This window comes from Chrysochloris asiatica, unplaced genomic scaffold (genome assembly GCF_000296735.1).
Source record: "Chrysochloris asiatica unplaced genomic scaffold, ChrAsi1.0 scaffold00051, whole genome shotgun sequence".
In the NCBI taxonomy this organism is placed as follows: Eukaryota; Metazoa; Chordata; class Mammalia; order Afrosoricida; family Chrysochloridae; genus Chrysochloris; species Chrysochloris asiatica.
Genome location: NW_006408569.1, coordinates 15,165,212 through 15,177,956, shown reverse-complemented (window position 1 = coordinate 15,177,956; position 12,745 = coordinate 15,165,212). Strand labels below are relative to the sequence as shown.

At 40.9% G+C, this 12,745-nt stretch overlaps 1 protein-coding gene across 2 annotated transcripts in view; it reads left to right on the top strand.

Annotated features, from left to right (window-relative positions):
• The first annotated feature begins 728 nt into the window (after nt 1-728).
• The window catches only part of STAG2 (stromal antigen 2), a 210,761-nt gene continuing 198,744 nt past the window's right edge, over nt 729-12,745 (top strand). Inside the window, exons 1-2 of one of the 2 annotated variants that reach the window (XM_006862849.1) lie at nt 729-850; nt 1,206-1,274. The gene's annotated coding sequence lies outside the window, so the exon portion shown is untranslated. Of the gene's footprint in view, nt 851-1,157; nt 1,275-12,745 lie in introns of those variants that run through there. The other variant, XM_006862848.1, reaches the window with a different exon arrangement.

Sequence of the window (12,745 nt, the reverse complement as noted above, 5' to 3'; positions counted from 1 at the left end):
AGCGCCACCAAAAAAAAAAAAAAAAAAAAAAAAAAAAAAAAAAAAAAAAAAAAAAAAAAAACCCGCCGGATCCGACCGCCACTTTCAAAACCCCCCACCGCTCTAGAACCGCGGGAGCTTCCGTCCCCGAGTAGAATTCAAGGGTGTAAAGAAGAGCAAGGGGAAAAAGCTTGTACCAGCCCAGGGGTGAAGGAGCCCCCGGCCTGAGAAAGAAGGAAGGAGGAGTGGGGGAGGCGAACAGTCTCGTTGCTGCCTCTGTGTACGCTGAGGGGGGAGGTAAGTTATAAAATGGCGGAGGCGAAGCTTCGAGAAGTTTGGAGGGGCATCCGGAGGGCGCGGGGCCCACCTTGAGGTGTCTGTTGTTGAAATAGGGCAAGAGAGAGGTGTTGGGAGGGAAGGAGGCTGGGTACTCCGTTGCCATGTAATTCGCCCCTCTTCTTCCTTTGCCCCCTTATGGTGGCAGCCGTGGAGCCAGTGGCTGGCTAAGTCAAGCCGGGAGAATCTTCCTCGCCCCCGCATAGCCCCCAGCCCTCCTTTCTCCCTTCTCCCCCCAGTCACTACCCCAACACTATCAAGGAACTTACAGCCCCCCTCCTCCCATCCTGCCACTCCTAGAGCGGCTTTCTACCGCAGGACTCTTCTTTTCTACTACCCTCGCTGAAGATTTTCTCTTCCTTCCCGCGTTCAACTCTCCCTCGGGGCTTCTACGGAGCACCCCCCCCCCCAATGGGTGGCCCAAAATGGAGAACGCGGAGCAGCGCAAGATGGAGGCTCCGCTTCCCGGTGTAGCTTTAGATTTCGGTTCCTTTTCTCCAGAAGGCTCTTAAGCCAAGGAGAGCCCAAACTGGAGGTGGGGTGGAGTGCTAGTGTTAGCTGGGGGAGGCTAGCCGGGGAGGCTGGGGCTGGGGTGGGGGAGAGCGCGGTGTCGTGGCGAGGGGGAAGGAAGACAGCAAAATGGTGGTGCTGGGAACCACGGGGGGAGGGGAGGGGAGGGAGCGGAGGCTCAGTTGTGTATATTTGGGCCTCGGACCGAGGGCGGCTAGGGAAAATCTACTCTGATCACACCCCTCCCTCGTGCCCCCTCCCTCTGCCTTCCCCTCCTTGCTTCCCTCCTCCTCTCCCTCCCTCTCTTCCTCCCTTCCTAGAGAGGGAACAACATTCATGTGACGGGCCCCTTGGCTTCTCCCCCGCCCCATCATCTCCAGCGCGTGGTGGGGGAATTGCTTGGGAAAGCGATTGGCATCGATCTCTCCATCCCTTCGAGGCCCGACTTGGTCAGTTTTCTTTGGGCAACAATTTTCTCCTGACGTTGGGGTCTTCCCGTGTGGGCCCCCGCGTGCAGACCTTGCCCCCAAGGGGGCCCTGGTGGCTGGCTGGGGAGGAGGGGGGAAGGGCGGGAGTGGAAGGCTGTTTGTTGGGGGGTTTTGGCGCCACTTTTGTTTTAGTTTTAGTGCTGCTTTTCGTTCCCACCCCCATCCGCACTTGTCTTTCTCAAGGCACGAACTGAGCTGATCCTTGCCCCAGGTAGGCAGCATCTGCTTTTTTTCCCTCCACACTTTTCTTCTTGCTTGGGATTGACTACTACTACTTCTTTTCCCCCTCCTTTCTTTCTCTTTGACTTCTATCACACGCACGGTGATCAGTGGCCGGTGATTTTAGGACTAAAAGGGTCTAATGGGCTATAGGAGAGTAGAAGGTGTGGGAAACAGCATCAAGTAGTTCCGCAAAACTTTGAGCCCCGTTCCCATTTTCTTCTGGCCTAGATTCGTAAACGTATTGTTGATTTGTGCTGTTTTGTTTTTGTGTACAGTCGCGACAATGGTCTTGTTTTGCTTCTATAGTTTTAAGAACAATTTGGTTATAAGTCGCTGTACTTTAGACATTCCGTTTCTTCTGCCCTTTGGTGTATATGTCATTTTCTTCTTAGTCCTAAACGGAATCAAATGGGTTATTGTGTTGAGGTACATATATACATTATAGGTGTTGAGTGCGAGCTGCCGTGTTCAGCTTTTAATTTTTAATACGGCATTTAGTAGTTTCATCCCGATGGTGAGACTTTTTCCTCCGTGGCCTAGAAATGTTTTTATGTCGTTGACTCCCCTCCTCCCCTTTCCCTCGCCTGCCTTCCTTCTCTTTTAAGATGTAGTTTTTCTTAATTAAGGGTCAGGGTGCTTAGTTAAATGGCTAGTTACAGTTTACATGGTTTACATAATACCTATTAGGGACTTTTGATCTGTAGTGTTAGGTGTAAGCAAGAAAATCCTGTGTTGATTTGCAATGGTTCCTTAAAATTGCGCGGGCCGCCTCTCCTCCCCACCCCTGTAAAGCCCGGTCTTCCCTTCACACTCGGGTGTAAATTCCATACCCCCTTTTCTCCCACGGACCGCCGTATTTCACGGCAGCCACACCCTGTATTTGTCTCTGTGGATTGGACTCATTATCAGCTTAATTTAGTGACTCTTAAACCACCATGATGGGACTTGCTTAAGCACGAAGCTTCTTTTCCTGTTTAGTCCTAGTAGTTCGTGTCGAAAGAGGAATAATCGAGGTTTCTTGATGAAACCCGGTGCGGTCCAACCTCTGCCTTTTTTTTTTTTTTTCCTTCCTTCTTCTTCTTCTGTTGTCTTTTTTCCTACTCCGGGCTGTTGGCGGTGTCAGCACCGCTGCTGGGGGCGGGGGTGGTGGGGAGAAAGAGTCGGGTTACCGAAGTGCGTCATTCCTGGCTCTAACCGGGCCTGCTCGGGAGCTGCTGGTGTTTGTTACTGTCCTCGCAGCACTTTCCTGCCAACCTTCTCTCTCTGCGTATTGGTTAGGAGCAAAAGCAGGAGGCGGTCTCCTAATTCTTTCTGGAGCCTAGCGCGATGCGTTTTAAGGGTATATGCGAACTTATTAAAAAAAAACACACACAACAACAACACCTAAATGGCCTTGGAGAGTGGATAGATTTCTGTTTAATGACATACAATTCAGGTAGTTTAGACTTGCTTTCATATATTTCCCAATGAACAGCAGGGTTAATTTTGAACGTTTTAAAACTACTTAACGTTAAAATGCCTAGTTTTCTTTTCGACGTTGATATCAATCTATAATTAGGGATCAGAAGGGCCAGTTAAGGCATAAGTGTTCAGCGGTTTTTCAAGTGGCTGAATTGTAATTTTATGACACATTATGTTAAATAGTCTGGCTTTTTCATTTTGAGCTAAGGTGCTACGTGAATGCAAGCTAATTGCAGATGTTTGAGTTCATTTTCACCACATACTCCTATTTATTCCATTAGATCTCATTTTACATATGTCCTTTGGGTTCCCCGGACTTTATTAACAGTCTTAAAGCTGATTATTTCTTTGTTCTTATATGAATTTTAAAATTCGATACCTAACCAAGGACTGTGGGAAGGTGGCGATACAATTACTAAGTTGGATTCTTGACTTCTTAACTTACTCTTTGATACTTTGGCTGTCTTTAACTTTACTCATTGTACTTACTAAGAACGCAATGTCTTCCTCTTAATTCTTTTTTAACGATAATAATGGGAGGGAGGGAGTGGGTGGGAGACAGAGATGAAACAAAAGTGGCCTTGAGTAGATGGATGATTGTAACTATTAGGAATACTGGAGCTCTCATTGTACTATTCTATTTTTGTGTACTTGAAATTTTCCATAATTACGGAGAAAAATTTTTTTTGATGAGAAATTTCCAAATTGTCTTGTAATCGTGGTGTAATGACTTACTGTTTGTATTTACCTATCAAAATTATTTGCACGGGAAAGTTACCCATGTGTATAATAACTACACAATGCCTGCCTTACAAACTTCAAGAAAAATATGTGAACTGCTGAACCAGTACAGAATAAACAACACCATTGCTTATACTGGGATATTGGTTTAGCTTTAAATGTTGATACTTAGTCTGATTATGCTCTACTTTCAGTTCCTTTTTTAAAATTCCTGTTAATTGAGAATTCCATTTGCAAAATTTGTAAATTCTGCTGGGTGTCTCATTTCATCAAGATGAAGTTAAAAGTGAGTCAGTATGAAGGGGATTTACTATTAATAGGTGGGGTTTTGACAGAATAAGTGACAGTAGAAGGGATTGGGGTATTTGCAGGGAACCTTCTTGGTAGGGAGATTGAGCTAAGAAGTGAATTCTGTTTCAGTTATTTGGTGTTTAATGAATGGGTAGAAAAGAGGATTGGAAAAGAAATGTACTTATTAGCCATTCCTTCCCACTGTGAAATAACTATAGTATTTTAAGATATCAGAGACTGGTAGTGGGGGGGGGGGGAAGGTGGGTTCTTTTTTTTTTAACTGATGTGAAATGAGTGCTTACATTTAAAATGATTTAAATCACTCACCCATCCCTTTTAATGGTTAGTGCTATAAAAGTTAAAAGCAATGCTGTAGAATATTTTAGTTAAGAAAATTCTTCCCATTTACCCATCAACAGTATAAAAATTCAACTCAGTGAAAAACTCTTATGTTTGTGAACTGCATCTAAATTCTTTTAAGTTAGATGCTTCAGTTTCTGTAATTTTGTATTGTTCACTGTCAGGTTTCTTTCCTGAGATTTGTTTTTGCATATGTCAAACTTCTAAAGAGAATCCAAAATAATGGGAATTAATTCCTGCTTTGTATTTTTCCTGAGTATAGCAAAAATCTTACCCTTAATCAAGGCATTTAAAAATTGTTAACATTAGCTCTGGTAGCGTAGTGGTTACGAATCGGGCTGCGAACCTTAAGGTCAGCGGTTCGAAACTACCAGCCGCTCCGCGGGAGAAAGATGAGGCTTTCTACTCCCGTAAGGATTTACACCCTCGGAAACCCTGTACAGGGTCGCTGTGGGTCGGAACCGACTCGACGGCACATAACAACAACAACAACAACACTCAACATTTAAAGGTGCTAAGGAAGACATTAAATACTTCAAATTTTTAATCATATGCAAATACAATCCTAAGTAGCTGATGAGGATTGTGGCAACAGATTTATTTTACTGTGGTAAGGCAACAGCTAAACCACCAAACCAACAGTAATTATGAGTTTGGTGACTTTAAAGCCTATGTTTAGTTAGGATTTCTAAAAGCTCAAACACTCAAATAAGAGTTGAATGAAATTCTACATAACCTTTTCTGTCTTATTGAATTATCAGCCATTTGCATATGGTGGCCTGAGGACCTATGCATTCAAATGGGTGAGTAGGGTGGGGAGCAGGCTCACTAGCCTTTGGGAATGTAGGGTTAGAGTTGGGGGAAAAAATGGCCTTGAACAGTTTAGTAATGCTTAATATTCTGCATGTTTAACTGATACCACCCACAGTCTTTAAGTGGGAAGTCAGTAAACAGTGGATAGCATATTCTTTTTGCTTTTGGGTTCTTTATAATAGAAGACTCCAGTTTTCAATGGTGCAAGTTAACATTTTAGCTTAAAATTTACATTAAATTTGCATTAAATGGTTACAGATGCCCTTTATAGCTCAGCTGGATAACATAGTGTTGTGAATTTTTTCTGTCCTATGTTTATTTTTAAAAATCTGCATTTGTGTTACCTCTTTGATAGCACTATTAGTAGATTATTGAGTTTAACAGTTTATATTGGAGCACTATTGTGTTTGGGAGCATAGTTTAGGAATGGAAAAGTCCCAGTTAAGAGGTTCATATCAGGTACTGAAATGTGACTTACCATGGAGAGTAGTGAAGGAAGGAACTAGTTTACAGGCTCTTGGTTAAAGTTCTCTTTATTTTTCTTTTTGTAATTTTTCCTATTATATGCTTATAATTTGTAGACCAATAATTTTCCCTGAATGATAATGCGCTTTGTATCTCTCTGGCTATCATAAACTCTGCTTTATTATTCTCAGTTTTATTATTATTATTTTTTAAATCTCCCGAGTTTTAACTCTTTCTTTGGTGTATGTGCCAGTGTTTGGGAGTCTTTAATTTTTGTTTCTGTGTATGAATGAGTCCTGTGTGGCACCATGGGTTAATGTGCTGGACTGCAAAGCCGGTTTGAACAGCAGCAAGGTTGGTGGTTCAAGCTCACCAGCTGCTCCTTGGAGACCCTATACAGGGTCGCTATGGGTCAGAACCGACTCAACGGCACTTAACATGTGTATTAAAAAATGACATCTCTTTAGCACTTAACATGTGTATTAAAAAATGACATCTCTTTAGCAGCTGTCATAAACCCACTTTGATTGTGTTATTTTAATATATGCTTACTGCAATTGATAAGGAGCTCTGGCAGCGTAGTGGTTAAGAATCGAGCTGCGAACTTTAAGGTCAGCAGTTCAAACCTACCAGCAGTTCGTAACCACTACGCGGCAGAAAGATGAGGTGTTCTGCTCCCGTAAAGATTTACAGCTTCGGAAACCCTGTACATGGTCACTATGAGTCGGTTCTGACTCCATGGCACATAACCACAACCAGCCACAATTGAAGGAGTGCTGGTGGTAGTGCTGTAGGTATAGGATAAGCACAGGACTGCTAACCACAAGGTCAGCAGTTCAAACCTACTATTCCTTCCCAGGGAGAAAGAAAAGGCTTTCTGCTCAAGTAAAGATTTCTAGCCTCAGAAACCCTATGTGAATCCAGCACCTAACAACAGCACTCAGTTGATAAATATCTTTATATATATGGTTAACCTAATAAAGGAGGCGCTCTGGTAGCTTACTGATTCCGAATTGGGCCGCTAACCTCAAGGTCAGCAGTTCAAAATTACCAGCTGTTTCACAGCTTTATGTTCCCGTAAACATTTACAGCCTCGGAAATCCTGTACAGGATCACTATGAGTTGGAACCGACACCAGGCACACCACCACCAACAACCTAATAAAGAGATTGGAGTCCTGGGACTGCAAGGTCGGTGGTTCAAACCCTACACAGGGTTGCTGTGAGTCAGAATGGACTCTTAAAAACAACAGAGACTGATAATGGTAATTGGTTTCACAACCCACACCCCCAAACGAAAGACTGGACAATGTTAATGTTTTATTTTTGTTTGTGCTTCTTAATTGTAATTGAAAAATACAGGACAAAATAGGGCCCTTCTAGAGACTCTGGATATATATATGTACTGTACAACTCAGAGGTAAAACTCTTTTGTAAATCAACAATAAATTGCTTAAATTCTATTGAACATTGTTTGAGGGGGAAGTCCTCATGAAGTAAAACATTTTTGTATGAATAGCATTGGCTTTAACAGGTTTTAATCTACCTTTTTTTGAATGCTCAGGTATCAATAATAAACTCTTTAATTCAGTTGCCATTTGAGTTCCTTTTGAAATTCACCAGTAACTGCTATATGTTTAACATGTATTGTTTATTCTTAACCACCTTCAAAGCTAGGTGCTTGTTATTATTTTACAGATGAGAAAATTGAGGCTCTCAGAGAGTAAATGACTTGTCCCAAGTCACTTTGCTCATAAAGACTAAATGACTTGTCCTAGGTCACAGGCTAATAAAGAACAGCCTGGATTCACACCCAGATTAGCCTGGCCTCAAAAGCTTTGTGCTTTTTATACTAAGCTGAATTGTTTCCCTTATCTGGCTTTTTAGGTCTTGGATTATCATTAGAAAGCACAAATGATTGTTTTAATTGTTCAGAATCAAAATTTTTTCATTTTTCACTATACCAGTTGCCATCTAGTTGATTCCTATTCATGGAGAGAGACCCCATGTGTGTCAGAGAACTGTGCTCCGTAGGGTTTTGAGGTCTAGCATTTCTTCCAAGCCTCCTCTGGATGGAGTTAGCAGCTAAGTGCTTAACCTTTTGAGACACCCAGGGATTTCCTTTTTCAACTACATTGTGTGAATCAGTTTCAGTGCACAACAAACCTATATGACAGAGGAGAATTGCACCAGAGGGTTTTCTTGTCTATAATCTTTTATGGGAGATCTGAAAGATCTTTTCTCCCACAGAGGTGCTGATGAATTTCAAAAGCCCAGCTCTTAACTACTGTGCCCACTTAGTGTTGAGTGCTGTTGAGTTGGTTATGACTCATAGCGACCCTGTATAGTGTTGTAGGATCAGCATTGAGGAGCAGCTGGTGGGTTTCAGCGGATGACCTTGTTCAGTGCTTATCCTACAGCATCATACCAGAAGTCCATTGAGCCACTTGGGCTTTTTTTTTTGAGAGAGGTTGAATGTGTCTGAAATATTTACCCAATCAGTTGGTTACTTGAGTGATTAGATTTGAAATACAATTTAGGTTATTAATAAATTGTGGCTCTGTTTTGTTTTGCAGGGTTTTTGTTGTTATTTAATGATAACTGTTAAAATTGCTTTAAATTTTAATATATTTCTTGTCTGCATTCTATTCTAATTCATCTTTAAACTATTAATTTTTCTTTGTTATTTTTATCAGGTAATAGTATCCCTGCTCTAGGTTATTAGGTTCATTGTTGTTGTTAAGTGCCTTCAAGTCAGGTCTGACCCATTTGACCATGTGTAGGGTTTCCAAGGAGTGGCTGGTGAGCTTGAACCTTTTGGTTCAAACTGGACTTTGCAGTCCAGCGTGTTATTATCTTAGATTCAGTTTTCTTTTCTCCTCTTCTCTTCTGCTTCTCATCAACTGTAACTGGAGTTTTCCTTATCTGACCTAGTATAAATTAGTGGAGATAGCTAAACCTGAATATATTAGTATTTTCCATAAATTTGAGATTTTTTCCCCTTTTGTATGCCAAGAAGAACTGATGTTTCACCACAGAATCATGCCGTAAGGCATCCATTGTATGTCATAAATTAAATTTTCTTTTGTGGATCTACATATTAGTTATGTATTATCCTTAGGAGAATTGAGGAAATCATTACTTAAATTATTTTCTGTGGTAAATTGAGGAACCCTGGTTGAGAAAGACTGCTAGAAAAATTTAAGGACTTGATGTGACCCTAAGGAAGGCTCTACTGTTCACAGTCACTTTCTCACCCATAACACTAATATGATATAACCTGTATTGTCTTAGACACCTGGTGTGGCATTGTAGGATCAGCATTGGATTGTGAACCACAAGGTTGGCATTTCAAACCCAGCAGCTGCTTCTTGGAAACCCTATAGAGTCACCATGAGTTGGAACTGACTCAATTGACTGCACAGCAGTTAGCACTTAGTAAGATAAAATATGAAAGCAATTGATAATATTACCATCTCTGTGGAGTATATTTGTTAGTGTTGATTTTTCAAGCAGATACTATTTTGTTTTTTAAATAACTGAATGTGGGGGATTGAATGCATACTTTTATTTGTAAATAGAAATACTGTGGAAACAATAGTTATTATATGTTTCAAAACCCTTTTATAACCAACCAATCATTGACATGGACTGACATTGACCTTAACTGACTGAACCTGGTGATCTGCTTTTGAAAATCAGCCATTAAAACCGTATGGCTCTGCATCCAATCATGCGGCTGGTGCAGGACTTGGCAGCCTTCTTTTCTGAAGTGCATGGGATAGAGTAGCTTTGAGTTGACAGTGACAATAACAGAACTTAATTGAATGCTCATTGTGTTCCAGAAATGGTTAAAAATACGTTACATGTTTTAGCTCATTTAATTCTCACAATACCATGAGGTAGGATAAGCATATAATCTTTGAGAATACTCTTGAGAGTGAAAGGATAGGATGCTGGGATAATAGGCATACGCTAGACCTGACCCAGAGAAACTAAGGATATATGATGATATGACTCTAATTTATGACCACCTTTTCAGGGGAAATGTAGGGCAGGCAAAGTACCTTGCCCAAGTTATGTAATGGTAGGAAGATATTTGCACCTGTGGCATTGTAGGATAATACACTGGACTGCAAGGTGGATTTGAACTGCAAGGTCTGCGGTTCAAATCCCTCAGCTGCTCCTTGGAAACCCTATACAGGGTCACTAGGAGTCGAAGAAGACTGGGTGGCACATAACAAAAACAAACAGTAATTTCTGAGAGCATGGAAGTGATTTCAGTTGCTTTAATTGCCATAGTCTAAGAGTTTATTTCGACTCTTGTTAAGTGCTGTGGAGTCAATTCTGACTCATAGCGACCCTTTATACGGTTTCTGAGGAGCAGCTAGTGGGTTTGAACCACCAACCTTGTAGGTCACAGTCCAATGCTTATGTTACAGTGCCATAACAGAAGTTGATATTGGTGTGGTGGTTGTTAAGTGCCATCAAGTTGGTAGCTCCATAGAGTAAGCTCTGGACTGCAAGCTATAGGGTCAGTGATTCAAGCTTACCGACCTCTTCTCGGGAGAAAGATGAGACTTTCTGCTTGCAAAGATCTACAGCCTTGGAAATCCTTGGAAACCCAGGGTCTTGTCATCATGAGTGGGAACCAACTCAGTGGTACTTAACAACAACAATATTGGTGTGGTAAAAGACAGTTTCGTATTTAAAAAAAAATGCAGTGGAATCTAAGTCTCTTGAAAAATTCAAATGATTCTACTACATTTTTAAAATATGAACTTGTCTTTTACCATACCAATATTAATTTTGAAAAGAAACTTTGAAGTCCTACTACTTTACAAAAACAAAAACCCCAAGGGAACAACTACTTTTATTGTTTGCATCACGGGTTTTGTTTCCTTACATATGATTGAGACTCCCTTTGCTATTTGCTTAGGAGGAAATGCAGGTTTTTTGTTTCATGGTGGAAAATTTCTTCTGAGAAAATAACTAAAAAATATTTGGTGACTAGGGAAAAAGAAGTATTAGAAAAAAAAAAGAAAATGGTTCACCTTAGAGGCTTACCTGAACTCAAACTGATTCGGTAACATTTTGAGAATTAAATTTTATAGAAATTGATGTGTTATTTAATAAAATTTATAATCCTTTATTTTTGGTATTTTTACTTTTGCCATTGTTTTGTTTGCCTGGCCTGTTCATTTGTGGTGCTCCCCTCCCTCCCCCCCCCAATACTAAAGGTGAATTTAAACATTTATTGAAATGATTGATTTCTGTGTAATTATAGATATCAACCACTATTTTAAATTTAGAGCTTTTTGGTTTCTTTCTACCTTTGAGAGGGGACATGTGGACTCTGAATTTTGCTTTTGTTTGCCTACTTTAATAATATTTCATTGAGAAATGTGTGTGTTTACTCAGATAATTCACCTTTGGAAGTTTTGTTAGTGTCATTATCTAACAAACGTAACTGAGAAGTCATTAGATAGAGTCATTTATTTATTGTAGTGAATATATATATGGGTCGGAACCGACTTGACGCCACTTAACAACATCAAACTACTGTTAACAACATTTTCCACCTGTACAATTCAGTGACATTAGTCTCACTAAGTTGTGTAGCCATCACTATTTTCTGTTCCCAAACTTTAATCACATTTAACAGAAGTGTCCCCTAAGCAATTAGTTGCCTTCTCCCGATCTGTTCTAGTCACCCTTGTTGTTGTTGTGTGCCATGGAGTCGGTTCTGACTCATAGCGACCCTATACAGGGTTTCCGAGGCTGGAAATCGGGAGCAGAAAGCCTCATCTTTCTCCTGCGGAACAGCTGGTAGTTTCAAACTGCTGACCCCGCGGTTCCCGGCCCGATTTGTAACCACTACGCTAACAGAGCTCCTTTATTCACCCTTGGTAACAACTAAATTTGCGTTTCTGTACCTTTGCATGGAGTCTTGGTGTGGTACTGCGGGCTAGTGTGCTGGACTGCAAAGTCGCTTTGAACCATAAGGTTAGCTGTTCATGCTCAACAGCTGCTCCTTGGAAACTCTATACAGGGTCGCTTTGAGTCGGAACCAACTTGATGGCACTTAACAACAACATGCACTTATATGGAGAGCGCAGTAGCTCCATATGATAAGTGCTGCACGATAAACCACCAGGTCAGCAGGTGTAGCTTGGTAACCATGTCACGGGTGAAAGCTGAAGCTGTCTGCATCCTTGAAGATGTAAAAAAGCCTCAGAAACTCTATACAGGGTCTCATGAGTCAGAACCCACTGTTTGCACTTAACAACAACAATACACTTGCATAATAGAGGAGGAATGACATGGCATTTATCAAAAAGAACAGGATCACTCCAGAAGTACAAGGCTGTCAGTGATAGGATAATACTCATACGCCTACAAGGAACACCAGGTAAGACTATTCAAATTTCCACACCAGTCACTAATGCCAAAGATTTTGAAGATTTTTACCAGCTTCTGTAGTCTGCAATTGATCAAACATGTAATCAAGATGTGTTGATAACTACTGGTGATAGGAATGTGTAAGGTAGAAACAGGTAGTTTTGGATAGTATAACTTTGATACAAACAGTGCTGGAGGATCACATGATAGACTTTTTTTATAAGAACAATGACTTTACAATATCTTTTTTCAACTACTTAAAAGATAACTATATATGAAGACATCCCTCATGGAATATATAGGAATACAAATTTACTAGGAACTATGTTGTTGTTGAATCATAGCGATCCTGTATAGGGTTTCCGAGAAGAGGGCGGTGGGTTTGAACCGCCAACCTTATGTTTATCAGTCCAATGCTTATCCTACATCACCATACTAGAGCTCCATTAAAAACTATAGTGAAGTTCAGTATTAAGTCAGAACAGGGTTAGGAACCTACTGTGGAACAGACCATTGGTTGCTCATATGCAAGTGCAAGTTGGAGAAAAAACAAGTCCACCAACACCAAATTACAACAACCTTGAGTATCCCCTACCTGACTTTAGAGACTATCTCACAAGAATAGGTTTGATGCATTGAGCACTATTAAAGAAAAGGTGAATTCTAAGATGATATCAG